Source organism: Poecilia formosa, unplaced genomic scaffold (genome assembly GCF_000485575.1).
Source record: "Poecilia formosa unplaced genomic scaffold, Poecilia_formosa-5.1.2 Scaffold19, whole genome shotgun sequence".
Taxonomy (NCBI): domain Eukaryota; kingdom Metazoa; phylum Chordata; class Actinopteri; order Cyprinodontiformes; family Poeciliidae; genus Poecilia; species Poecilia formosa.
In genome coordinates this window covers 1,115,734-1,139,863 of record NW_006799958.1, presented here as the reverse complement: position 1 = coordinate 1,139,863, position 24,130 = coordinate 1,115,734, and the positions used below count along the sequence as shown (strand labels likewise).

The 24,130-nt window shown below is 41.1% G+C and overlaps 2 long non-coding RNA genes across 2 annotated transcripts in view; both read right to left on the bottom strand.

Moving 5' to 3' along the window:
- Positions 1-7,031: 7,031 nt before the first annotated feature.
- Positions 7,032-9,186, bottom strand: LOC107835701 (uncharacterized). Its single transcript, XR_001661510.1, has 2 exons — positions 9,071-9,186; positions 7,032-8,834 (listed from the first exon to the last, which is right to left on the bottom strand). It is a non-coding gene; the product is annotated as an uncharacterized LOC107835701 (long non-coding RNA).
- Positions 9,187-9,196: 10 nt separating this feature from the next.
- LOC107835700 (uncharacterized) overlaps positions 9,197-24,130 on the bottom strand; it is a 44,667-nt gene continuing 29,733 nt past the window's right edge. The window contains exon 3 of the long non-coding RNA XR_001661509.1: positions 9,197-9,256. This is a non-coding gene — a long non-coding RNA (uncharacterized LOC107835700). The remainder of the gene's footprint in view (positions 9,257-24,130) is intronic.

Sequence of the window (24,130 nt, the reverse complement as noted above, 5' to 3'; positions counted from 1 at the left end):
CACCACAGCCTGGTGTTTCAGCTAAAATGCATTACCATGGTGATCCTGGTTAAGAGGCTTACATTTGGGCCCATGTGGATAGTTGCTGGGGGGACACTCCCATTGCCATGGCGATGACTACTGGGAGGACACTTGCATTGCCATGGTGATGATGGCAGGAGCGAGGCATGCCAACCAATGAGATGATGGATAGATGCCATGCAGGAGGTGTGAGGAAAACGTGACTGGAATGTCCGTTTGCCGTCTTCACCGTCACGGAGACTTTCCTTAAAATGCGTCTTCGTACGTGGTCACGTCTGCGACAGCCCAGGTAGCTCCCCTGCAAAAACACGGATTAACGCTTTCACTGAAGGTAAAAAAAAATTAAAAATAAAAATGTTGGGGAAAAAAAGAAAAATGAATCTACTGTACTGTAAAAATTAAAAGGAAAAAAAAAATAGTGCAGATTACAGATTTAGGATTGCAGATAACATGAATTATGCATAGGAGGCATGCAAAGACGGAGCTTCGAATTCAAAGCATGAGGTAATGCAAAATACATCAGAGAAAGACTTACATTCAGTCACTGGTAGAGCAAGGTTGGAGCCAATTTGTGTCAGTGTTTGTGCGCGTGTGAAAAATGCATGCTGCCTAATTCTACATTCCACTAGTGATGATAACAATACAGATGCAACAAAAGGCCTTGGGGCAACAATCTAGTGATTTTGCCTCAGATAATAGCTAAAAAGTCCTTTCACCTGCCTCCCAGCACACAGAGGGTGGGGGGCTGATTTGAGGGGCGATGGGGCGGGGTTTGGGAATCAAGGGACCTTGGTGGCCCAAAGGCATCGGCCCAAATCCAAATAAGCGCAAGTGATAAAGCGCAAACGAGGTGCTGTAGGAACAAATTACTCTACCCTGATTTCCTTTCTCAGCCTCATCTTGCTCCTGTTCCTGTAATGTGGAACAAGATATTCACAAGAAGATCAATCTCAACAACCTCAAGACCATTTTTATCCATCTTTAAACTCAATCACATGCAGAAATCAGTGATGTAAGTTCATTAAGTGGGAAAACACACATGCACGACTTTTCATTCGGGAAAACGGCGCTGCAGCTTTTAACTCCCTGCATCGTGCTACAGCTGACAGTTCAGCAAAGATAAAAGATTTATCTTTCTTCTTGTAAGAGTGACACACAATTCACCAGAGAGTGAAGGTGTTTGTAACGCATTCAGGAGTGTGTCATGTCAACAAATTTGTCTCTGCGTGGGTAGGAGCACCTGCCAGATAGTGTCTTGTGGCACAGAACATGCACATCCCAGTCTTTAGGAACACAAAGGCAACACTCAAAAAAGAGCAAGCAGCGCTCTTGATGACATTAGTTGCGAATTTAAAATGCACACAGAAATCAGCTGGGTAGAGATCAAAAACTGGGGCAACGGACTTGTGACACGAACCAGCTGAACAACGAAATGAACCAAAAGGACAATGCGATCTGAGGAGAGGTGATGAGTGGAACGATAGACAATTGGAGGCTGACTGGAGAGAAACTGAGAGACAAGACCAGAGAACATGGACACAGAGAATCATGTGGAATGAGCAACTGAATAAAACAAACACAAAGAACAATAGAAAAAACAAGCACGGCTAAACTAACCGATACAAAACAGAAAACCACAAATGAGAAACTCCGAAACTAAGAACTGCATCTCTGTATGCACGGAGCTTAACTACCCTAATAAAGAATATTGAACTCGCATCAGAGTATACTCTAGACAGCTAGTCCATGCTAATTTTGCTAATTAGTAATACAGGATGCTAAGGATTGATCACAAAGTCACCTCCATACGATTTAGACATCAATTCTGTTTCATAGCATTTTTTCTTCTTCACATGCACTTTTAGTTTCATCCCACAACAGCACATGTTCTTTTGAAAACAAAACTTCATTTTGTTGCTTTTGGAGTAATGAGTACTTCCTGTCTCAGGGTTGTTTCAGCCAGTGCGTATACGTTTCACTGTGAAAAAATGACATTCTCTCACCAGCTTCAGTTAGCATCTGCACAAGGCCTTTTTGCTTTTGCTTTAAAGTTGACACATCACAAAGCCTGTTCCTCTCTGGGACACACAACCCGTCTCCTTTCTGAACAACATAAAGGCTAGATGTTCCGTTTGTATACTTAGATTTGCATATAATTGTTTGAACATATGAACGTGGCAACTTTAGGCATCTAGAAATGCTACCCAAGGATGAAACAGATTGGTGGAGGTCCACAATTCTCTTCCTGATTTCTTAGCTTATTCCTTTAGATTTGTGTGCGCGTATTATCTCATCCATATCTACGCCTCCCTTTAGAATGTGTTGCATATATTTTAAGGAGTGTATACCTCTCAAAAATCTCCAAAGATTCTCTCTCTATTGCACTGTAAAAAACTGTTTGCCCATGAGATTAAGAACAGAAGATCCATGAAGCACGGATTTCACATTCATTATAGCACAAATTATGTCAGTTTAAAATGCATTCAGTGCCGTCTGCCCTCATTTATAATTCCATAAGAAAGCAGATGGCGTTTTGTGAGTGGTTACTATAAAAATCTGATGTTACTCCTGCAAGATGATAGATACTGTAAGGTCTTGAATTATTAAAAATACTCCCTTCAGATCTCAGCTCTGGGCCTGCTGATTCACTCAAGAAAATCCAAGGGAAAAACATATATAAAGACGACATAGTTAGTCTTTATATAGCGAGGAGAACATTGAGTAAACACCCTGGATCCATTGCCTAACAGACCGCAGTTTTCAAAACTCAATATTCATACATTTAAACATTTAACTTGCAACAATAGGAAAATATTCCATGAATAATTAAATAAAGCTAATATGCATAGTGAAGAGAAATTCTTTATCTGTAATCCTTTTGTGATTTTGTTGTACATTTCCATAGACACGGCCTTAGGGAAACCAATATGTGTGGATAACACCTTTAAAGACACCCCAAACTGGCCCAGCCCCTGAGGAGACCAATAGAAAGCCGTGTTACCAAAGTCCCTGCAGAGACAACAACCCATGTGAAGTGTGAAACCCCTCGCCAACATGGATTTAAGTTTTCAGAGATGTACATCAGAAAGAATGGAAATATTCGGGCTGAACAAAAAAAAAAAAGGAGAAGGAGGAGAATGAACGGACAAACCGCTGTTTGAAAAATATTGTTCGATGCGGTGGAGGGATGGTGGTGTTTTCATTGCTGACATCAACATAAATTTTCTTGGCACAGTTCGCCTTGCCCAGCGTGGGCCCAGCACTGGGAAACTGCAGAGGAAATTCTCCAAGCCGCAAGGGAGAGGAATCAAAGAGCCGAGGTTCGGAGACCTCTAACACACTGAACTCCGTGCTGACCCCGTGGCTCTCTAGCTCACTTGTGCGCACGTAGCAGACACATGTAGCGATCGGCTCATGTAGGTAGCTTACAGGATGCAAAGAGTGGAAGGTGAGCGCATGCAAAAACGGCACTTCTTCAGCTCCTGGTCTGAAAGCGTCGGGGTTGGTGTTTGGGAGTATTGGCATCTGCACAAACGAGCAATTGAATACAATTTGTGTTTGATCTCTTCATGTTTTTGTTCTTAACAAGCTAAAAATAGATGTAAAAATAATAATACTGGTATTTATCCAGCTACAATAATCTCTTCAGACCTTAGTTACTCTTTGTGTAAATCCAGTGACAAAAGTAACACCGTGGTTGTTTTAGTCAAAGCCTCATAGCAGCCCATGCTCAGCATACACACCGAGGCTGAGGTAACGATGATGTAATTAGCCCTGATTTCCTTGAATCTGTGGGTGATCAGGAAGTGAGACATGGTTGGTTTCATCTGTACCTTCTGAGAGCGGACGCGTTCACGTATGAGCGCACTGTGCCGTCCAGAGTTGTTGGGGACTGTACAATAAATGGCCGGCTCCATTCTATATCCCAGTGAGTAACCTTTCCAAGCCGGCGCCTCTGGAAAGAAGAACCTGCACAATGGTCACTCATAATGAGAAGCTCTTCCACGCCACCACACAAACTCTGACAATTTGAGCATGTGCAGCGTGAGCAAATGCCACAAAACGCCAAAGACATTTTTTGTTTTTTTGTTTTTTGGGAGGGGGGAAAGGGAGGCGGATTGTTTTGCGAGTACCGCGCCACACCTAATAGGTTTTGGTTTGAGATTCCTCAACCAAGAGACCATTCTGTTTTTAAGACACCAGGTGAAAGGAGGGGCAGCTGGCCGGACCTGAATGAAAGCTGTTCGCTCTGACCCCTGTATGCGTTTCTGTGTAGCTGGATTCACGTTTGAGGGTGCGTGTCAATGGGCAGAGTGTCCAGCGAGGGCATAGGGAGGGCATGATGAGTGGATAAAGCAACTTTGTGAGATGCCAAGACAAAAACGCCTCAGTGTGAGAGGAAGAGTCAGAGGTGAAAGAAAACAAGGGGGTTTACAATACTGCTCAACCATGACATGTTCAAATCTTTCTTTTTAGCGTTTTTTTTTTTTCCCCGTCATGCTCCATCACCCCCTCCTCATTAATGGGACACCAGCAACATATTTTAGAGTGAATTGTTTTAGACCAACTGTTCAAAATGGGTTTCAGTTTTTTTTGTTTTTTTTTTGCAACTATGAAGCTATGAATATTTAATTTGTGCTACTCCAAACATAGCATTTCTTTTAAATAACAGAAAAGTGTTGTTTCTGGTGTGGGGACACTTTATATGAGTCACCTTTTGCAGGAGTAACAAGGTCCCCAATCAGAGCTCTGAACAGATGCTAGGGCCCACTGAGGTCTGTCAGAGTGTGTGGACTGTTTTAATCCACTCTGCTGGAAGTCTCCTCTGTAGGATTGTGCGCGTGCGAGCTGTGTGAATGTCTGGAACTGTGAGCACGATAAGCCACAAGCAAGATAAAAGCTTCTTTGGATGATGATGTCACAGATTTTTTTCCCAGATATTCAGCCGTTTAGGTCAAAACGCAGCTGAAAAGAAAAAAAAATGCCTAAGTTGCAGTTATGCTTTTGATCGTCTGCGTGTGTGTGAGAACATTTGAATGAGATAGCTGCAAGATTTGGCAAAACAATAGGCACGAGGGTCCAAATAAATATCTGAAACGTGGGAATTGCATTTTGGATTCAGCCCTCTTGATTCACATCTGTAAGTCTGTTGGGGTTGTGTCTCCACCAATCTTATAAACCAAAAGACTAAATCATTTCACCACTCTTCTTTGCAAAAGAAGAAAAGTTAGTTAGGCAGCCAGGCCAAAAAGTTCAACTTTAATCTCATCTGGTCAGAGCATCTTCTTCCATCCACAACATTGTATATTGGACAATGTCCTGTAATGTCAATTTTGAATATGTGATTTCCAGTTTGGAGATTACGCACTACTTTGTGTTAAAGGCCATGAGTACATTTACTTGCTCTCCGCTCCATTATTGTGGAAAAGGGAGGTTGACTCTAGGTCTCCAAATAATACAATTAAAGATTGACCACAGGGTTCAGTGCTGCTTATCAATACACCCAGCAGGGGAGCAAATGCTTGCTCAAACCAGGCCCTCAGCTTTCTGCAGCATGAGGAGTGGCAATTTATCCTATCCTATATAAAGAAAGAAAAACGGTAAAATAACACCACAAAGAAACAAATATCTGGCCGTCACCGGATGCTGGCAGACACATTATCAATCAGCGCCGTTGCAAAGACATAATCCCAACTCAGTGGAAAGGACAGGTGTGTTTTAATATGAACTTCCCTGAGATGCTGTGTTTTTGCTGATAGCGTAGTTATACTACATGGGAAACTTGTCTAAAGCAGAGCCAGACTGAGAGATTGGACTTTCCAATTTGGGCCACAAGGCACAATAAACCAGGCCTCGACTGTGCAACAAAGTCCCAGAGCTCTACCCTCTGACTGACTGGTTCGCCACTGACCGATGCTGTGCCTCGCTCGCTGGCTCACCAGCTTCCAAAAACCCTGAACGCCAGAAACCTAGAGGCTAAAAACTATCATACATAATAAACACTGGCCCCCGGGCTTGGTGTGTGATCTGATCATATGAGTGTTCTCTGTAGAAAGACAATGCGACAGACTGCAGGGAAGAAGTGAGCGTCAGTAAGCGAGGCATGTGTCGGGAGCTGCAAGGGTGCCAAACAAAGTGGAACAGAGCAGCCGTGTGCATCCTTCTGTTGCCCGGTGTGCAATGCTCTGTTGGCCCTCAATTATCCTTCAGGAAAATATGAAATGATGAGAATGGTTAAAAATGATAAAATGCCATTGAATTACACCAGTGATGTAGATATCAGGTTGAATACGTCATAACCTTGCTTCGGTGGTTTAGTTGAGTTGTATCTCCGTTCACTCTCTCAGTTGTCAAGTTTGACAAACTACAGGCACTCATCAGATTTCTTTGCAAAGAAAGCTTTGCTTTCATTAGTTTTGGAGTTTTGTCCAATGGTAAGGAAACCTCTGGCTGCAATACACTCTGCCAAATGAGTTGCAGTGGCTAGCAAGTTAAAATAATAAAAACACTACTCAACCATTCTGAAGACAACAGACATCTGGATGAAAGTTCACTCACTTTGAAATATTTTAGGCAGAAGTGAGAGGAGGCAACAGGTGAAAGCTGACATGAATACATAATAGAAGTTTTTTTTGTGATTTTTGTCCACAAACTGTTAATTGGAACCACAAAAAGAGCACCTTGTCTGAATTATCAACAAGTCATATCAAAGCAAAGAGAATGGAAGATGACATTATCCTCGCATCTCATCACCCATCTCTCTTTTGGAAGATCCACAGCTAAAGCAAGATGTGCATCGGTAAATATCAGAATTCAAACCCAACACCTTATTGCTTCATGGCAACAATAGCATCCGTTTATTTTTGTATGTTAGTAAAGGCTAATAAGTTGTTGAAAAATAATAAGAAATAATAAATGCTTAAAATATATTAAAGCATTAGAGTGCCCATTTGATTTTTGTTGTGAGAAATTAAAGAAGACTAAAGTCAGCAACAAACAATTGTGGGACTTGGTTCCATTTCTTTTATTTATAACTTACAAAAAAGCATGATAAAACGACGTTGCTCTTCATTAACTCCACCAGATCTTTGACCTCGTCTCGAAATCTGATTCGGACGTTAACACGTGACGATTGAGGAGCCCCGTTCTTCAGCCTGCGTCCCCGTGGAGCTCCATGGATGTGTGCGACAGAGGGGCCCAGCTAGCTGCAGGCTGTCTCATGGACCCGAGAGGGCCTCCAAGAGGGAAAATAAGCAGTTCAGCAGCAGCTGGACAAACGGGCTATTATGACAGGTGGACGGCATACGGACGTCAAACACACAAACTAATGGACTGACGGTGTTACCCAAATACACAGGTGGACACAAGATACTTTTCCACATGTGGATGAAAAGGCACCTGCCCTGATAGAGGGCCTTAGATAAAGTCGAATAGAAATTCTTTAAAAAAAAATAAAAAATCTGTCTTTATAGCAGATGAAGTCTACATAATACTGCATGTTAGAGAAAACAATTCGTCAAATGGGAACACAGAGGTGGGTTTTAAGACATGGGGCATGAAACGTACTTTTAAGAGTGAGTATCCATTGTAGGTCTAAATGAGCTCCCCTTTACAAGAGGTTCGAGGTTGGGCAACCGCACGGGGGTGTTATCCCCCACTCTCTAAATGCAGGCCTAAAATGGCGGATTATTTTTAAGTCAAAGAGACAAGGGAGCAACTGGAGGGTTTTGAAAGAGAATCGCGGGCAGTCGGGGTTTTGTTTGGGGTACGCCGGGCCGTGTTCTGTGCTGACATGCTCAGTTCCACTTGGTTCCACTCAGATAGCCCACAAGAGTTTTAACACACTCAAGCATGCACTAATTAAAAATCCACACGCTGCATCAATTCGGCACCAATCGATGTGCTTAATTAACTCATCTATACATCACTGCGGCGCAAGACGGATCCTAATTTTTGACACAGCCAGCGCAGGAATATTAACTATTTTGCTTGACTTTAAAACTTCACAGGATATGTTACGGAAATATGATTTGCATGACTAATGTCACCCAACACTTTCTGTTTGATTAAAATCATTATCATTCATCGGGGTTTTCCTTACCTCAAATTGCAGTTCGTCTTGCAGGAGGTGTGGTGTAAATTATATATAGTAGTTCATATCTCACCGCTTCCCTTACCTAATTAATTCACCCTGAGAAACTTGAGTGAGGGAATAGTTTTATCCTCTGTCCCTGGTTATTATCAAACTGCCCCCTGGAATATTTTCTCACCTCGGCTTGGTGGGGAACTTGGGATTCTTAATACAACCCCTGCTTCTTCAGGAAGTGTTAATTTGATAGCATTCAAATATCAGAGGAGGCAAAAACAGGCCGTTAATAATTTGTGTGACTTTCCTAAAAAAAAAAAAAAAAAGTGTTTTTTTTTTTTTTTTTTTTTCCCCCTGTTTTTCCCCACATGAAACTTTCTTGGAGCAAAAACGTAACAACTCCAAGCTGAATTTTACACTGTCACCAGAAGAAAAAAAAAAAAAAACATGTTACATGTAGAAAATAGCAATAATTAGATGTGCTTACAAGTCACATCTAACTATACAGATTTAAGAATCTTAAGATTAAAATATTTAATAAATCTAACTTTTAAAGTTCAGACTGAAGTGCTTAAAAAAAAAACACAAAAAGAAGATTGCATGTGTCGTCAGTCGTCTTTTCTTCTTTGTCCAGTGCTTCGTTCAGTCGGATGCCGGGGGCCCCCGCTCGGTCTCTGCGCTGCTGCACAGGTCAGCTCCCCTAGAAGCAAAGCTGCAGCTTTCTCTTCTGTTTGTTGAGACAAACCAGAATGGAGAACCTTGAACATGACCTATGAAAAGACCCTTTTATTCTCAGTTCACGAGGATCTCTCCCCTCCTTTATGTCTTTCTCTTTGTTTAACCCTGAATATTTGCTGAGTTTCTGCTAAAAGTCCAATTAGGTTAATTTGAAACAGTCCTGGTGAGAGAACTTTATCTGTTTTATTTTCTTTTTTTCCCCTCGGAGCATCAGAGATAACTAACCTAATTAAGACTCGACTTCTACCTCTGTCCTCTTTGAGGTTGCAAATTAAGAAAAGAAAAGGAAAACATGTCATAGATTAGGTCTGAGATTAGATTGCTAAAGCAAACACAAGAGGGAAGACAGCATCTTTAAATGGCTTTCAATTGGTTAGTTCTCTTCCCCTAAGGGCTTTCGCCACCTTCGCCCTGTAAAAGACAAATAAGAGGTACACCAATTGGTGTCTTGGAAAGATATTTATACCCAATGAACTTTAACATGTTTCTTTTAAACTTCCCATAATTGTTTTGGGATTTTATGTAATAGACCATGACAAAGTCACACATAGGAGGACAGTGTTCCTGTCAGATGAAACCAATGCAGGAATTTACTTACCAAGTGCTAGAAGTTGTGGTTCATGTTTGTAATGAACGAGAAAAAGCTTTCAGTGTCTAGAGAGGTATATCCAAAGACAACAAAGAAATTGTTTTACAAAGTAGAAATACACTGAACTTTTGCACATTTTCAAAATGCAAAAACATTCAAGAGGCCTCAGTAACTTTGCAAGACAAAGTCACAACACATTTCTTGCTATTTCACGGCAGATAATGCGCTCGGAAGAGGGACGATGTGCTGCTTTATCCACCTGTGATAGCGCAACGTGATTAATGGTGTTTTTGTAGAAAAAGGCCGTTAGAGCTTATCAAACTTGTGAAGCAACATGCATGTTGTTCCGTTCAGCTGAGTGACACTCAGAAACACACAAACACACAGAGTAAACACAAACAACAGGCCTGCTGAGTTTGGTTTACTCCCATCAGCTGGCCCTGACCGGCCACGCGGACCACCCCGACTTCTCAACTCCCTCTCTGTTGCCGGGACAGGATGGGGTGTGAGAGACAAGGGGGTGGGGATGTGAGGAGTGTGGGGGGGGGGCTACATAGGGATTTGGTGGGAAGAACTGAAGAGGGGGGATGGGTGGAGCTTGGTGTTTGGGTTAAAACCAAATTAAAACCCAATCAATGAGAATCTCTCAAAGCCCCTTTCAAGCTAAAACCTCTTGCAGAAACCATAAACACCTCTACCCAGACCCTCCTCAGCCCCACTTATGGACCAAACTCACTGTCAGTTTTCCTCCAAACCACAAAAAGTTGGCTTCATTTCACATTACAACACAGCGGGGATTAATTCCTGAACAAAGACAAGTAAAACCAACCTGATTATTGAGTCTTTAGGCATTAATAGATTTGTGTTTGCAGGAGCTGTGCAGGGCGCCTGGAATCGGTTCCAACATTGCATCATGACTGCAGACAAATTTAGAACAGTGACACATTTAAATACTGTATTTCTGTTCTTCATGACAAAATACAAATTAAATTTGCAATCACGTGAAAGCTATAAAAACTCTTGCAGCTGGCACAATTTTCCTTGTGCTACTTCTGAAATCTTTGCGCTATTTCAATCGTTCAAGCAACAAATTGTTAACTCTTTCCAGTCGTGATGGCTCTGACTTCTGCCATGTAAAACCCTTTATGAATTTTGGAATATGTAACTGTTTCCCAACTATTTTCCCCATAAAAATAAACAGGTAGAGCCTCTTGTGCTCTTGGCTAAGAACTGCCATTTGCTTTTGGCTAGAAAGACCATCCATCCATCGTCTACACACCACTTATAGAAGCAGGGGGACAGAGTGGTCATTGGGCAAGAAGTAGGGTACACCCCAGACAGCTCACTCGTCTATACCAGGCTGACATAGAGACACATAGGACAAAAAGCCATGCACACACACATATGTCTATCAAAGCTACCAGTAATGACTTTGGACTGGAGAAAGCCGGAATACCCGGAGAGAACCCACACATGCACAGGGAGAACATGCAAACTTCATGCAGAGAGACCCCAAAGCAGGGTTTGAACCCAGGACCCTCTTGCTGGATGCCAACAATGTTACCAAAGACCCGTCAAATTCTACATGGGTTCACAAGAGCAACGTTTCATTCAGTTTTCATAAAATTCTGCTTTTTCCTCACCTAAACTTGTCATCACTTGTTCTACTACTTAGATTCTGAGCTTCTTGGTTGAACAGCTTTTGCAAAACAAATTCTTCCTAATGTCACTCTTGGCTCAACATACTAAATCTTTCAAATATATACATCAAAGGTTTATTTGTACTATTTCATGGTTCTTAAATGAAAGTATCTTCAGAAATTGATTCTACAAGACTCGGCAGCAAATTTTTATGGACGCCAAAACCAGATTAGGTTTTCAGGTTCTTAATTTCGTCTTCTTAAGCTTTTTTGCCTTTTGACCCCCTGACACACCAGATGGAAACATTTCTTCTGCACAGTTTTACATAAACTTTTTCTTTTTCTTTCTTTTTTGCAGATTTCAGGTAAAACTTAAAGCATTTTATTATTTCTGCAAATTGTCTCATCAATTCAACATGTAGCATTGAGACAGCAAACTTCTAGTTACTAAATGCATTTGCTGACTAAACTGGTATTACATTTGAGAAGGCAGTATTAAATATCTTAAATAAACATTGTAAATCTGTTTTTTTGTTTTGTTTTGCTACGATGAACAGACACACAAAGAAAGAACTGTCCAAATATTTGTGTGTTGCTCCGTGCAGCTATGCATTCACAAAATGCTTCCACACACACACTCACACATATACATACACCACCTGCTGAAGTAGAGACCGAGAGTCCTCACTGGCTGAAGCCTAACAGTGGGGAACAATTAAACCAAATCCCAGCCTTTGATCACTTGGTCATGTGAACATGACAGGTGACCATATGGCTGATAAAATGCAAATGGTAATTGGTGCTTAAAGTCTCTAGATCCATAGTGCAATGAGAAACGGGGAGAAGAAAGGAAACAAGGCAGAGAAGTCATTTGATAATTCAGTTTGAATGTGTCCTCCCACCACTCACATCCGAGATTCGAATTTGCGTGTTTCCTTTTTTCTTCTTCTTTGCCTTCTAATACGCACCGACTGTCATTTGAACCCCCTTTTTTTAAGTCTTTCCCCTGCAAAGCAGTCATTTTGTATGAGCCGTGCATAAAAACCCATTCATGCAAAGCAAAAGAAGAACAAAAAGATCATCAGACTTTTACAGCTGGACAGGCAGACAAGAAGGAAGAGGGGCTTAATAAAAGTCAGCAACCACAAACAATGGGTTGCAGATGCTGGAGCTGTTGTTTCTGAACAGTACACAGGGGTGAGAGAATGGAAGGTGAGGTCACATACATATTTGTGGCAGGATGCAGGAGAATGAGCCCACTGTGTAAAACTGGGGAACGTCTCGCCGGGTAACGCATGCACTCACCGACTGCACATGCAAGCACAAAAACAAATGCACACAGCTCAGAGAGGGGATAGTGAGGCCCAGAGGCAGTTTCTATCTGCAAGCAGCAGGGGGAGCAGCTCCACTGTTGTTCTGAGTGGACCCAGGCCTGAGGCACAGGGCTGTGGACTTTATTTTTTTTTTTTGTGGGGGGGTGTTTGTTCAATGCACACACTTACAAATATGCTCAAAGGGAACATGGGATGGGTGCAGGAAGAAGATAGCAGCAGAGTACGGAGTGGCTATTAGTGTTCTGTTCACTGACACTTTCTTTCTTCTGTCATCCTTTTAGTACAGTTCAACAAAAACGAGGACATATTCATAAAGACCCAAACCTGGAAAAAATATAGATGAACATGTTCCCATCTTTAACCCATCAAGCCACACTGATGGGTTAAAGATCAAAATATTTACAAATGAAATAAAAGGCTGAAAAAGTAGAATTCTTCACATTTTCTTTTTTTTCTTTTTTTTTAAATCAAAAGCAGGTAATTCAATTAACTTGCATTCTAGTGTTTGGATTAATAAATAAGCTTTATTCCAATTGTTGTAGCACTGTGGATCCAATTTATTCCAAAATAAGTTTGTTTATATTTTTTTATTTTTTGACAAATTGCTCAAAACTCCTGGGACACAGCTGAGTTTCAGAGCTGCTGGGAGGCATAGATGTAACGGTTTTCACTGTGGTGAGGAAAAATGTCGCCCAGTGCAATAGTACACTGCTCAAAAAAATAAAGGGAACACTCAAATAACACATCCTAGATCTGAATGAATGAAATATTCTCATTGAATACTTTGTTCTGTACAAAGTTGAATATGCTGACAACAAAATCACACAAAAATCATCAATGGAAATCAAATTTATTAACCAATGGAGGCCTGGATTTGGAGCCACACACAAAATTAAAGTGAAATGTTCCCTTTATTTTTTTGAGCAGTATATTTTTATTTTTATGTGTTCAGAATATTGTTTTGATGACAGTGAGATTCCACTTTGATAAAACAAAAAAAAGGAGCGACTGAATAATGAGTATCTTCTTTCTACAGTCTTTTCATTGTATATTTTTTTATATTTGTATACGACAGCTCTAGCTTTACTCCAAAAACATTAGGATAAAGACTTCCATAGACATATGCAATATAAATGTATTTACATTCATTGTCAAGTGTATGTTACTAAACTTTGTATGCTGCCTGGATATATATATATATATACTGGTTTCGGATTGCATACATTTAACCTCTTAGTTTTCACAGACATCCATTTTAAATGTATTTAATAATTTCATTTAATAGGATTTCCAATTTTATGAAAGCACTTTTAAAAATAATGAGTCAGTCAAGTTGTTTATCAAAACATCTCAGATTACAATTAATAGAAATCTCACTTTTAGAAACAGTAGAGACATGTGTTTTTTTTTCTTTCTGTTGTAAGTTTGTCAACTTTATAATAAATTACTGACCACACTAACAACACAACGCTGGAGATATTTGCAGAATAGAGCCACGGGACAAATTTGCCTACTGCGTCCCAGTGTGTCGTTAACAGACGGCTCGCGAAAAAGATATTGTTTGATTGCACTTGTTCTTGTTTGAGAGTCTCTCACAACCATTGCCGGTTTGTGTGCTTGTCCTCTTTGTACCTCCTTCACAGTTGTGTGAGGACACTCGTGGTTAATGGTGGTTAACAGCACAAGTGTTAAAGCATCCAAATGCAGACAATTAAAGAGCCGCTCGGCCAGAAGAGATGGATGGCTGGTGGCCGGTGCGGAGAGGGGAGAGCCTTTCATTCAGTGGCGCGCACTCTCCTTTCTTATGCAATGTGTTGGGCTGAAAACAGAGCATATAACAGGCCACTTCGCCTCAAGGGCCGTTTCTGGACACGCACAAGCCAACCGCCGGCGTCGGGTTGACCGGGGTTTTAAAAAGTTAAGATGTACTGTTCCTACAGTTTATATTCTTTTAATGAGATGCCATAGAAAGCTACCAGAGATTTTTCTGGCTGCACTGAGCACATGATAATGCATTGCTGCTCCATCCCCCACCTGTTGCTTTGTACTGCAAAGCAGCTTGACAAAAAAAAAACAAACAAACAAAAAAAAAAACAATATATATATATACCATCTTTTCCTCACTTACAAAAAAGATTTGGCTGTTTCAAAACATTTTCATAAAAATACCCAAACCATCTTGGGGAGGAAACTGGAAAACTATCCCCCAGCACTCTGATCTTATGGGTAGCTGTATTTTAAAAAATTATACTTGGAAAACAAGTCTGTGAAGCTGCTGATTCTAGGCTTTAAAAAGGGGTTGGGGGGAAGGGAGGGTTGGGTGTTTGTAAAATTGGCTTTTTTGAGCTTTTTTATCATGTTATAATGTTAATCCCTCATCTCAAACGAACCTGGAGTGTTGTTCTGATTCTGTCATGCATGTTTGAGAAATGATTGAATCCCTGGCAGCCATTTGGGGTGCCTAAACGCTTGGCCTCACAAAGCTCCACCTGAAGTCACAAAGAGTTGGAGCTTTCTTAAAGAGACAGAGGTTCATTTCAAACTGACAAACTGCAAAATCTAATTTCTTTTATGTTTTATTTTATATATACAGAATTTTTATAACAGCTGAAGATAACACATTTAGTTGGTTGTGCTATAAAATGACACCATGTCCCTGCACATAATATTTCCAGAGCAAATAGCTCAACTAATTAAGCAGATATAACCAGCTAGCCTATTACTCTACTCAGAATTAAATTACCACTAAAGACTGTGTGTTACTTGATATGTTGTGTTATTTTTCCACATCCACTAACCTTCAAATGAAAGCCAACATTATGGTGGGTCTGGTTGCCTATACTGTGTCAGTACAAATTTGCTTTACAAGAAAAGGGATATTGGAATATTTGTCATGTTTTATAGTTGATTTATTCAATAAAAGCATAAATAACTCATATATCGTCAGGGGGACAAAGAGGACAGGTTGCCACAATTATTAAAGACAATAATTGTGGCAAAAATTAAAGGAAAAATTGTACTGGAGAAACATGACGAAGGTTGAGGAGGGCAGGAGAATGACACACAAAGAAAATCAAAATAACAACAAGAGGCTTATATTATTTAACTTACAGGAACACTAGTTCAATTCCTTGCTTACATAAATAGTGAAAGAGCCAATCACAGAAAGCAACCATTTCAGTTTATTTATAAGGACAAAAAGAACTAATCAATATCCAGAAATATTACACACAATCCAATTCAAACCATGCCATCATTCAGTGCAGTCAAAATCAGTTTTCACTGTCAAACTGTACCAAGTCAGCTCCACACGAGTGAGCATGTGGCGACAGTGGAAAGAAACAACAGCAGTAATGATAATAGATGTTTTTCTCTTTTCTGTTAAAAAAAAGCAATTAAATCATGTTATGCATTTTTATTTTCAGGTGAATACAGAGAAACTATTATGTTTTTACTCAAGGTTATCAAACTGCTGGGCTGTTGCCCATGTGTTTGATCTTGCCGAGGACCTTATGTGCCTAAACATGCAAACCCACATCGTCAATGAAAGTCTGATGAAAGTTTCCAAAACTTGGCGTAGTTTTTAAACATGAGGAATGCTTCACAAAACTTGAGGTCTTTTACATTATTAATTGTTCTTTGTGAAGGTTGAAACAAACGGAGAGAGAGAGAAAAAAGAAGAAGTTAGGGGAAAAACTCTGGGTGAAGAATAGATGACGGGACACCAGACGACATCACATCAAGTCTGATTGAAGCGCATGCTGTCCCATCAATCTCGTTCTTCATTTTCACCATCACTCTCTACTCCCCGCGGAACAACAGACCAGAGTAATTTGCCACCGGCCTTCTGTCTCTGTTTTTGCACGTCCCTTTCCTCCCCCGCCGCCCCCACCCAACATCACGACCCATCACCTTGACCAGCGCCGCAAACCCGAGCCGGGCCGACCTTGGCGTACCCCATCGGCCATTAATTCACAGCCTTTCTTGTCCATCTCTTCCTCAAGCGCTTCATCTCTCAACCCCATCTCCCACAGTTTGAGTCGTATTTACACTGGTGTGCACTTCTGCGCGTGTGTGTGTGTGTGTGTGTGTGTGTGTGTGTGTGTGGTCTCCCACGGCTAGGGAAGCGTGCATGTGTCAGGTCCAATGAAGGTGACACCTTACGCCTCGTGCCGAGATAATGAAGGCTTTAACTTTACAACTCAAGCATATCAGATTGCAGCACCCCAGTCCCTCAGACATGCACCCACTACATGAGTGATCTGAATGGGTCGCCACCCTCCATTTAATGTGCACTGAGCAGTGTGCACTGTAAAATATGCCAAGAGGCTTCATCATCATAACCATCACTTACTGCTGTGTGGGATTCCGGCTTTTCGTGGTAGTCGTCTGCGCAGGGATACGACTGTCTCGATCTGCAGGCGAAGAGCAGCGAACTGCTTACCAACTGTCACAGAGGGGCGAAGGTCGGAGGTAAACCGGTACTCTCTGTAACCTCGGACCACGGGAGAGTCAAGGAATCAAAAAATTATTTAGATTCTTTACAACGCAGCTGAATGTAGTAAGGAGAGAGAGAGAGAGAGAGAAAAAACCCTCCATCTAAATTCCCTGACTGGCTCCCTTCTATCCTTTCTCCTCAACTCACCTTTTCCCTCCCCCTTTTATTCACGAAGGGTTCTTTCCATAATAAAAGGAACCTGTGGAACTAATCCTTGCAAATCTCCTGTGCTCTCTGTCCTATACCTCCAGGCAACACAGCGCACCGAAATCCTCCATTTGCATGCCTAAACTGCACTAACTGTGAATAAACCCTTTTAGCTGCTAATGTAATAACATCTCCATTTCAGGAAAAAAGGAGCGGGGGGTTAGCCAGCCCCTCAGAGATTCGAGCAAACTCACCCCTCTCCCTCCTCTCCTCTCCTCCTCTCTCCAACCCCTCTCTCTTTTCCACTCTCATCCCAGCACAATAGGCCCAGCATACAGATGCATCCAGAGGCCCGCCTTATCAGCCACATCTTGTTAGGGTCAGCTTTGGGAATGGAAGCAGAGACCTGATTACAAGCAGATAAGCACAAACCCACACACACACACATATACACTGATGGCAGCTGCAAACCAGCCTCACTTCACCTTGAAATTGGACATCTGAGGATTTAAAGCCATGTTTTTTTTTATGTATCTGTTGAGAGTTTTTTTTTATCATTTTGTAACATTTATATCTCTGATTTTCCATTAATTTACAGTATTTGAAAACAATAATACTGTAAGTTAAATTCTGAAATCCCCACCCACCACAAAATATAATTTGTTTTTACCTAAAAATTGTAAGAAAATAAAAGAAAAACTGATTTAAATACAGAACAAAAAAAACAAAAAAAAATTGGGAGGACCTCTTTGATTCTCTCATGCAACATTGACATTGCAGCCATAGTTAAAAGAAAGTATGATACGATCATTTCAACAGTTTTATTATATAAACATTTTGGTCTTCAGGTTAAGAATGTTTTAAACTACATAATCAATCTGCTACCCCTAATCCGCCTTCACGGTTACAGTTATTGCAAAACTTACTGTCTGATTTAACATTTTACCACGTAAATGTTTGTGCGTCACCATTATTTACATATATTTAAATCAAATGTAAGAAATAACAAATTCAACAATGTCTTATTACATAAAACGAAGCTAAAGGATCTCAACGGCACAAAAGAGAAAGAACTCTTCGTTCAATATTAAGGATTTATCCATCTGGTCTTCACCAGGTTCTGAATTTGTCTACGTCTTATGTCAAATGAACAAAACAACAACCCAGAAAACACCGAGATTGCTCTCTTCTAGCTACGCTGTTACATTCTTGTTTGAAAGAAAAAGATTGAGCTTACAGAGGATTGTTAAGTTGCGTTGTTTAAATCTCATCTGGTGTCCTCCAGGGCTCCGTCTTGGTTTCATTACTTTTTTTATTTTTAATCACATGTATTTATTATGGGGTCAAAAAAAACAAACAAACAACAATCTCTTTTTTTTTTTTTTACTGCTACCCTGAAACCGGTCAAATCTGCCTGTCTTTGAAATCAAAAACAATAATTATGCTCAGCCATTAGTAAAGGCTGAGTTCAGTTTTGTTCTTTTGGGCAACAGATTAAAGGCCTTTCGCTCTGTTGCTTCAAGGAGGTAAATGTTGGATGACCATTAAGTTCTTAATTCAAATGACAGCAAAATCTTTATGTCATCCAACCATTCACCTCTGTACGTCCTCATAGGCTCAAGGCCAGACCGGAGGAAGCCTTTGGTGCAGCATTTTAGATCTGCTCAAACCCCTGGAATCTTAAATCTTCTCTAAAATAACCTGTTTCCTTTTTTCTATTATTTTAGTTGAGCTTGATCTTGTATTTTTTTTTTACTTTAATTGCATATTTTACATTTCATTTGTCTTATTTCTTATTTGCTATTTTGCAGAGTATTGCTACTGCTTTTGCGCACAACTGTAGATGTTTACTTTTGATTTGTTCAGGACTTTGTGGTTTTGAATCTGCCTGTTTGCAAATGATCTGGTTCTGTACTACATCATCTACTATTAACTATTTAAATCTAACTTGAAGAAAACATGGACACAAAACATGAGAAAGCCTAGGAAATTGTTAGTCTTCACCGTATACTACATGCATTTAAGCATTTAAATTGGATGCACTATTTACCATGACTGTAGGCGTTTGCTTTGTTCACACAGACAATCTGACGCGTACTGAGGGGTTGGGAGCATTATTTTACAGAGTCGTATCAAGATGACTGTGAGAATACATTATAAAAATTATCCCCTCAAGAGTAGGCAGAAAAACAGATGCCAGGATCTGATTTTAATTGTCCAATTACACGGAGTAAGACTGTTCCAGCCCACCCCGAACAAGGTTCTCCTCCCCAAATTCTGTTTTCAGGAAAGATCCTTTTTTTTCTTTTTTTTTTCCCTGTGAATCAGGGCTGAAAGAGTGGAGGTAACTGAGACATTGCACATGCTGCCTCCTCTGAGAGCTGGTGTGCACCACCTCGCATGAATAACATTAACATCAAAGAGAATTTCTCTGAAACCAGCTGATCAAGCTGCATCATATGTTGCAGTGACAAGCCTATAACAAACACCACTCTTTCTGCTTCTCTCTTGCTTTTTGTTTTCATCTTATTTCATCTACCACACACACACACACACACACACACACACACACACACACACACACCTCTAACCTACATTGGTATTCTCCTAGTATAAGAAGGAAGATCCAAACGCTTCAAAGAGCCAATTCCAGTACTACCACCCCTACAACAGCTTCTACTTACAAACAGCTGTGTTGAACACAAGTGCTGCTGCCATGCAGCATTCAAATAAAAGAACCCTGAAAAAAAAAAAAGCAAATATAACTGGCGTTACAAAACTTGCTACTAAATGTTTTCTGCTGACCCAATTTATTTCTATTCATTCTTCTTTGCCTTCACTCTTTGTTTTCAATTTCCAAATTTTACTGAACCTCAGGTTTCTATATTTACGTCTCAGAACACACGCATTTATGTGAAAACATGCGCATATATATTGTTAAACCCAACAAGAAACGGACCTTTTACACACACACACACACACACACCTACACACATGCGCACACACGCACGCACACACACAAGCGAGCAGAACTGGAAAGAGGAGGAACAGCTTGTAGCTCTGCCACTCATTCACCCAACCAACCCAACCAACCAAATGCCAAGCAAGCTTCAAAAAAAAAAAAGAAAAAAAAAAGAAAAAAGAAAAACATAAAAAAGATGAACTTATTGAGGTCTCTATTTCCATGGCAACACAGAATAGTTTTGATGATGTTCCTTCCCAGTCGGCAGGCAGGGCTTGGCCGAATCACGGCACAGATTGGTGCTCCGTGGCTTGTTACTAAGGGCGGGTTTAGAACGTGCAGACAGAGAAACAGAGAAACAGAGAGAGAGAGAGAGAGAGAGAGAAAGAGAGAAAGAGGCGCAGATGGTTGGAAGAATTGCCACTTTGAAGAAAACCCCAACCCACACTCACAACTGAGTTCTGCAATATTGATTTGAATGGATGGAGGGGAAGAAAACCTAGTGGCCTATGAATAAGTAAGTAATGGTTAATATGGGCTAAATCAAAAGCCATTCAAACTGAATTGAATATGTGTTCTCAATGATGCAAAGGTCCAGTGCGCCTTTCTCTCTACATGAGGGCACAGTGAACCACGGTACTGAAGCCTCCTCGTGTCATGTTGCTAATATCCTCTATCTGACAAACGCAGAATGGAGACAGAACAGCAAAAGGGGGAAATCAAAGATGAAAAAATCTTCTCTGAATGAATCTCAGTCACATTCAAATGAGCCAAACCTCTTTGGTGAGAGATTTGGTGAAATATTAATTATTTTTCCGCATTAGAAATGCAAACGATGTATTAAAAATGGGCTGTTGATGGACAGAACCAGTAACCAATGTGAGTATCACAGTGGTAGCACCACTACTACAACTTATTAGACTCCTGCAATGACTGTTTGTGATTTTTGCTCTGCTTTTATAGTTCTAATTACAAATTTCTTCACAGCATCTGAGAGGCTCCAGTTCCTTTTAGATAAACATCATACGGACATCAGGGGTTTTAATTTACTCAGCAGGAGGAGTTGTGCTAAAAAACTAAAAAATATATATATATATATTTTTTTTTTAATAGGAAGAAAGAAAGAAGGAAAGAAAGAAAGAAAGAAATAAACTCCCCAAAAACTTCCTCGTCCCTCTTGGCTCTCCTTCCCAGAATTTGCTCCTCCTGCCTCATCCCTCTACAGAGAGGAGCACAACAAGCTGTGAGAAACGGCGCGGGAGGACAGGGCCCTGCCAGGCCCCGGCTAGCGGTGATTCGTGTTCGACACGGCAACACCGCTGTTCAGACAGGCACAGCTGAAGACGCCAGGGTTGATGGCATGGCATCACTTACAGTAGCGCAACTTCCCTCTGTCGTCTCCGCTTTCCTCACCTTTTTTTATTTATTTATTTATTTTTTTTTTGCCACTGCCATCCCCCGCCTCCGCTCGTACCTTCTCTCTGACCCCACAACCCCTGAATCCCCCCAGCGCACGGCGACATGGCAGACAGGCAGCCACGCAGACAGGTGACCGTAAACAATTAATCAACATTGTGACACCTCTGCATCTGCCAGGCCCAATACAGGGAGGGGAGCTGTCAGCTAGCAAAACAAAGCAGCCCCCGACACACACTTTACCACACACACGTGTGCATGTGTGTTTAGCAAGTGGCTCAGAAGCACATGAAGAATGCCACTCCAAAACGGCAGAAGCTTGTAGACATAAAATATTTACCACACACTGAACAGGGAGTGACATGACAATAAAGCATTAAACTTTTTTTTTTTTTTTTTTTGCAGAGCTTCATGCAATGTAATGCCTCTTGGCAGATCTGGTACAACATCATACATTTCCATAATTCAATATTAAAACATTATTTCTCATATTAATTTCCACTATTTTAGATTCTTCCAGTATCAAGAGGAATAAGCAGAGGATTTCAGTGAATATTATTATTATTTTTTTTTTTTGCTAAAATAAAGTTTCCCTCAAGATTGAGTGAATTTTAATTGGAAGAAAACCAGCAAAACGACGAGCTGCCGCACAACCACGGACACATGACCCACCACTGTTGTTGCTATATATGACACGCAGGATACATTTGGGGTCATAGGTCATGCTAGAGGTTGGGTGCATCTGGAAAGTATTTACAAGGCTTCACTTTTTCTACATTTTGTTACTTTACAGCCTTCTTCCAAATTGTATTGAATGAATCTCTTTCCTCAAAGTTCTACACACCAAAGCCCCACTAACACAATTTAGAACATTTTTGGAGTGCTTTGAAAATGTATCAAACATAAAAAACTAAACAACCTATATTTTTACAAGTATTCACAGCCTTTGCTTGATGAATCTCAAACTTGAGCTTTTTCCACTGATCATCGTTGAGCCGTTTCTGCATCTTAAGTCTAGTCCACCTGTGGTAAATTCAGTTCATCATAGCAGGTTTGGAAAACAACACATCTGCCTATACGAGATCCCAGAGTTCACATCAGGTTGGAGGTCAAACACTAAATCAAAGGAATTGTCTGTAAACCTCAGACAGGATCGTATTAAGAAACAAATTGGATACAGAAAAAAAATCTGCTGATTTGAAGCTCCCAGTGAGCTCAGTGACCTCCATCATTAGTCAATGGAAGAAGTTTGGAAGTAGCAAGACTCTAGCTGTGCTGTCTAAACTGTAATCGGTGGAGAAAGGCTTTAGTCAGGGGAGGTAACCAAGAAGGGGAATCAGGCATTGTAATCATAAAGAGACAAAGATGACAAACCCTTCCTTTTATTCCACTTGATTCAAAATGTGAGTACGGTCTGTTATCCCACACAAATGCTTCCCCGGTGTTGAGGATGTTTTTCCTCCTGTGTCTCCATTGTCCTAATCCAGCGCCCCCTTTGCCCTGAGATTGTCCTGCAGGCTATGGAGCAGAGCAGGGCAGCATATTCATATGAATGAGCACAGCTAATAAGTGATGAATGTCACAGCTGCTGGTGGCTTTTTGTCATTTGGGGACAAGGACAATATGGAGTGGTGAGGTCAGAGGTGGGATATGTGCTGCTAAAGTTTAACCCGATGGATGTGCAATCTGTCAATGAAGAGAGGTTAACCCACGGAAAGCTGCTCTTGAGGCTACAATGAAAGGACTTACACGATTTTAAGCTTGTCAATTTTTTGAGTCTTGTTTACACGTAGATGCAGAAGAGCCGAGCGTGCATGTCCGCAAACACTCCTGGGGGTTGTGTTAACACTGCCACAGAGCTCCCAGAGTTCGCCAGCCTTTTGTTTCAAAGGGTGGTGTGTGTGAAGGGGGTAGAGAAGGGGTATGGGGACGGGAACGGGGGGGGACTCATTACATTACAATCTCAATGATAAGGAGGCTTCAGGGGGGGTGCGTGAGGCCACGGAGGAGGAGGTATTGTTCCTCACTCCGTGCACACCTCTGTTTTTGCAAACCTCCAGGAAGCGCAGCCTTCTGAGACGAACAGAAGTCATAAAAGGATAAACGCTCACAGTCAGAATACGTAGGCATCGGCAATGCTCACCTGGAGGGGCGAGGGAGGGGAGGGCAGGGGAAAAAGAACAGGAAGGGGAGGAAAAACTTACTTAGGTTTAGATTAACCTGCCATTTTCATAAAGGTAATCATTATGCTGCCAGTGGGAAACTTGTGGGATGAGAGCTGAAGGGAGAACTCGAAGCTCTCATTGGATTCTGTTTGTTCTGAGCAGAGCAGAGTGGCCATCAGTGTGAGGGGCAGGTAAGAGGGAACAGAGGTGGGTGAGACGTTTACCGTGGTTTTTTTTATTGGTGGGGGTAGTTTAGGGGGCTTGTTTGGTGCTCGGGTTTGACTGCATCTCACACATCAAATTGAAGCAAAGTGTTACACGTGAATGTTGTGACAAATGAGACACATGACAGAAAGCAGGAGTAGGTGAGAATTGGGAAACGAGGGGAAGGTTTCCCTGGGGAATCTGTGCGTGTCAGTGTGTGTTGGTACATATGTGTGCAAAGATCGTGCTTCTGTGGGGACGATTTATTCTCCCTGAAAGTTATGAAGTAATATTATGTTTTCAGGTGACTTCAGGGAAAAGCTTCCTACT